This window comes from Salvelinus sp. IW2-2015, linkage group LG2, assembly GCF_002910315.2.
Source record: "Salvelinus sp. IW2-2015 linkage group LG2, ASM291031v2, whole genome shotgun sequence".
NCBI classification, from domain to species: domain Eukaryota; kingdom Metazoa; phylum Chordata; class Actinopteri; order Salmoniformes; family Salmonidae; genus Salvelinus; species Salvelinus sp. IW2-2015.
This window is the reverse complement of record NC_036839.1, coordinates 31,280,195-31,285,516: the sequence shown is the minus strand read 5'-3', so window position 1 is coordinate 31,285,516 and position 5,322 is coordinate 31,280,195. Positions and strand designations below refer to the sequence as shown.

Here is a 5,322-nt window from a genome sequence, read left to right as displayed (position 1 = left end):
CAAACCAAACTTGTGGCTGAACCCCTGCAGTTGTACCAAGGTAAAGACAGTTTAAAATGGGATATTCAATGGATATTTGCGCTTTCAAACCTCAATAGCTTTCAAACCACTTGAGCCACAGACTGCAAATACGTATCATGATGTTGGAAAAATTGTGCACAACATTGCACAGGTCTTATATTCACGATTTGGACATTAATTCACTTTCCAAAGATAATAAACGTGGAAATGTGAGCAGCATTTTGTATTCCTAGTTGAATTAGTTAGGGAGCGTAAACAAAATACAAACTTTTTTTACATTTGAATTTCAATAACTCCTTGGTCATGTAACCTAATGATCTCAATCAAGGTTCAGAATGTACACTCAGTGGGCCTACACATTACACACCCTTTAGTTTGTCAATTTTCATCTCACACGTTTTTACATTCATTTTTCACACTTTTGAATTTCAATAGCTTCTTGGTCATGTGACCTGTCCCCAACCAAGGTTCAGAATGTCCACTGACTACCCTTCCATATAGCACACTCTTTAGTTTGTCCATTTTCATCTCATAAGATTTTAAATTACTTTTTCAAACTTTCTAATTTCAATAGCTCCTTGGTCATTCTGAACTCAACCAAGGTTCAGAATGTACACACAGTTGGCCAACACATTGCACACCCTTTAGTTTGTTCATTTTCATCTCATGTGGTTTTACATTAATTCTTTTACTTTTTAAATTTCATTAGTTCCCTGGTCATGTGACCTACAACCCTTAAACTACTTTCAGAATATCCGCTGACTAGCCTTATACATGGCACACCCTTTTGTTTGTCCATTTTCATCTCACATGATTTTACATGAAATGCCTGCTCTGTTACCCTGAAGGACAGTGTTACTCACACACCTATTCACTTGGGCCTTCTCCCTAGGGTCTTCCTGAACTCCAGGCAGGCCCCCATTGACCTGGTGACCTCTGACTCCAGGCCTCTAGGCCTACACTCCCTGCCCGCCTGCCTGGCCTCTCCCTGGGCCTGAGAGTGTATAGCTTACTCCCTGGAACTACAGACCTCCAGGCCTCCACACCTACTCTCCCATCCCAGTCAACACCCCTCTCACTGGGCATCACTCATCACTGCATCCCTGCCGGGGCTCAGCCATCTCCATAACCTTGCCCACGAGGTGAACCAGGGCACCCGCACCCCTCCCCGGACACTAAGACGTCTATATTCCTGCTGTCAGGAACCACATGCACCTGGTAACCCAAAACAGACTCTGTGCGCCTGGTAACCTGAAACGGGCTCTGTGCACCTCGTGACCCGCCCGCTTTATTCCACTCAGAGACTAAGTCCCCACTCCAACCCCGAGTCCGGCTGCCCCTGCTCAGACTCTGAGTTCCCCTCGCCTTGATGGAGGCCTCCTTGTGCACCTGGTGACCCTTTAACTTCTACAGCGAGTCCCAACCTGACTCACAGTGCCACCAGAGGACGGGCCCCGGCAGATGGGCGACCACCACCTAGTCCCCTACCTATCCAGAGCCCCATGTCAACGTCTTATGCCTTCTACCCGCCTGCCTGGGCTCTCTCACATTCTGTGTCTGGCTTCTGGACCCTGGCCCTTCTGCGTGCACCTGGTAACCCATAAGATGCTTTCCGTCCCCGACAAAAGCTTGGACCGAGTGCTGACTTTCAATAGATCGCAGCGAGTGTGCTGCTCTGCTACGTACGAAACCCTGACCCAGAATCAGGTCGTCTACGAGTGATTTAGCACCAGGTTCCCCACAAACATGCAGTGCGCATCAGGAGAGGGGCGGCAAGAAGAGCTCCCACATAGAATGTGTAGAGTCCCGCACCCAGGCGGACGTGAGACCTGGCAGTGTCCATAACCGCTAAGCACATTCCATCTCTATTTAGTGCTCCACTGTTAGCGGGTCCAGCCGAAGCCAGCATTCGATTCAAACCTTCGCGGTTTAGAGTTAGCTAAATATACGGGGGACGAGTGATTAAACGTTTCACCACAGCCGCTCTGTGATCAGACTGATGCCAGTAGGACACTTTCATCAGCCGTCTCCCAGGACAACTCCCCCTTCACAGCCAAAGCCAGGGATGCGTTCGAGCCATCATTCTCTGATTGGCTTCCTGTCAAGGTCAGGATTCATTTACAAGAGCCCCGCGGCAAATCATTGAGTCTGGTGGAACCGCCCTCACATTTTCATGCTTGACCAAAAGCCCCATATTCCAGGACCGACTGCCGCCTTCCGTTTAATGATCGACAGCTGTCACCATCTGCAGGACTCTCTGAGTGCGGACTAGTACCGAGGTAACTCCCGTTTGGATTGCATCGTTAGCGACACCTGAAAACAGGTGACATACAGGGAGGGATTGGAAGAGCCCTGCTATAGGGCTACCTCATTATCTCCCTTACTAAGGCTAAGGACTCCTTAAGAGAGTTATAGTTACTCCCTCTGTTTACCAGCGCATCATTGAATTTATTAACTTTGACATTCAGAGCACTGGGCAGAAATCACATCACGTCAACACCCACCTCGGTCCTTCGCAATGCTTTGTTTTAATTAAACAGTCGGATTCCCCTGGTCCGCACCAGTTCTAAGTAAGCTGCCGATGCAACCCACTGGTGACCCAGCGCGAACGGGGCCGGCAAGCGCCGTAGCGAGAACCTCCCCCGGTCCTCTTTCGGCACACTGACAGACACCACCCCGACGAACCCCCGCACGCAGCCCCTTGCGAGACCATGCACGATATACCGCGAGATGGGCTGCACAACGAACTTCCAACGGTGGCAAGAGGAGGCCGACAGAGCAACTGCTCCCCCAGCCGCGGCTTGAGCCCCGCTTCACACCTCAGCCCGACCGACCCAGTCCTTATCCCGAAGTTACGATCTGACTTGCCGACTTCCCTTACCTACATTGTTCTAACATGCCAGAGGATGTTCACCTTGGAGACCTGCTGCGTATATGGGTATTTACGAGATTTACACCCTCTCCCCCACATTTTCAAGGGCCAGCGAGAGCTCACCGGACGCCACCAGAACCGCAACGCTTTCCAGGGCTTGGGCCCCTCTCTTGGGGCAAACCCATTCCAGGGCGCCTATCCCTTCACAAAGAAAAGAGAACTTTCCCCGGGGCTTCCGCCAACTTCTCCGGGATCGGTCGTTTCACCGCACTGGACGCCTCACGGCACCCGTCTCCACCAGTCAGTGGACATTCTGAAAGTAGTTTGAGGTCAGTAGGTCACAAATTAGAAAGTAAAAAAAAAAAAATTAAAATCTTGTGAGATTAAAATGGACAAACTAACGGGTGTGCAGTGTGTAGGCCCACTGAGTGTACATTCTGAACCTTGTTTGAGTCCAGTAGGTCACATGACCAAGGAGCTATGGGAATTATTAAGTTTGAAAAATGAATGTAAAAACGTGTGACATGAAAATGGACAAACTAACGGGTGTGCAACGTGTAGGCCCACTGAGTGTACGTTCTGAACCTTGTTTGAAGTCAGTAGGTCACATGACCAAGGAGCTATTGAAATTCAAATGTAAAAAAAAGTTTGTACTTTGTTTACGCTCCCTAACTAATTCAACTAGGAATACAAAATGCTGCTCACATTTCCACATGTTTATTAGCTTTGGAAATGTCCAAAATGTGGAAATAAGACTTGTGCAATTTTTCCAACATCATGACACTTATTTGGAGTCTGTGGCTCAAGTGGTTTGAAAGCTATTGAGGTTTGAAAGCACAAATATCCATTGAATATCCAACCTGAATCTGTCTTTACCTCGGTCGCATTTACAAATATGTTTACATGCACAGTAATACTTCGATATTAAACTGATTATGGCAATAGGCATCCTTTTTTTGCAGTGTCCCTTTTGAGTTTATTCTTATTGTTTCAGTTAATGCTAAAACAAAAGTGCTGTATGATAGCTAGATGGTGAACTGTTGACAGACTGCTGATATTAATGTATTGTCAGAAGTCATTGGTTTTGTCTGTTATTTTCACAAATCCAGTACCTCCAGGAGCGGTGCACTCCCTACCCGGGGATATAACAGTGTTGAAAGTAAAAACAATCAGACATTGTCCCTTGTTTGAAAATATTTGATCTACTCGCAATCAAATTGTTGGCTCTTTGCAATGACATTGCACAAAAATATCGGCCTAGTGAACATTTTATTGCAACAACGAAACAGAAGATTGGGCCAGCTAAATTACTCAGTATTCAAATTATGAAAAATATTCTGGGGGTCGTAAACCACCCAGTGGTCAATGGTGTAATTGCAACATGTTTTACTGAGCGCAGAACACAAGCTTCAGAAAACGACGAAATACCTACAATTCCTGGAATGCTACGAAACACCAGAAATAGTTGGTGTCATTCGTTTGGCTATATGTGCACGAACGTGATTTCAGCATTTTGGTACATCGCATACTTTTGTGATATCAGACAGATATGTAGATATTAAAACGTCAACGTAAAGATAATTTCTACCGTGTTGCATGATGGGAAAAGAGGCGGACAGTGATATAACCAAGTAAAACAAAATGCATCGCTTCTCCACTGCTCTCTCCACAACTGTATTCATAAACGTGATTAAACCTTGGTCGATATGATGCCTTATTATCAGGGGCCAAAGTGATAACCATTACCCAAAAACATTTGCACTAGAATCAGTACTCCTCCACCGATGTGTACAACTCATACTTACCTGGCAAGGGAGATACCGTGATCAAGAAGGCGGTTCACCCAGGGTGAGGCTCAGCCATTGCACTCCGGCTGTGCTGACCCCTGCGAATTTCTCAAATGTGGAAATCTCGATTGCATAATTTCTGGTAGTGGGGGACTGCGTTCGCGCTCTCCCCTGATTTTGCTGTCTAATAACAATGCTATTGAAGTTTGTCACTGCATGATGATCGAACCTGAGATGAGATGAGCTATCTAATGTCTGCATTTGCCTTTCCTTCTTCATCGGATGAATGCTTTCAGAATTACGGATTTCAAAGCAAACTAGTCCTACTACTACCACTGTAGATTCATTTTCTCTTCGGAATAGGGCGAATGTCTGTGATTTGGTATTGTAGCACTGGTTTAAATGCCTATAATGTGCTGATAATATATGGGACAACTTCTACTTGTGAATGCAGGGCCGGTCATAGCCTTTTGGGGGCCCCCATGCTTCAGTTCGGCTGGCGCGAAGCGATCCAAAAGAGTGCTCGCATACTCCCTTAAAAGACCGTTGCTTGAAAAACGAGAAAAAAGCAGCAATAGTAGTGTTTGTCCATTTCGAAAGCCAAGTTAACAAACAGATCACCAACCATTTCGAATCCCATCG

The 5,322-nt window shown here is 46.4% G+C and overlaps 1 non-coding gene across 1 annotated transcript; it reads left to right on the top strand.

The window, feature by feature from the left end:
- Positions 1-4,690: 4,690 nt before the first annotated feature.
- On the top strand, positions 4,691-4,854 carry LOC111980327 (U1 spliceosomal RNA). The gene has a single exon (XR_002879427.1). It is a non-coding gene; the product is annotated as a U1 spliceosomal RNA (small nuclear RNA).
- Positions 4,855-5,322: the final 468 nt, after the last annotated feature.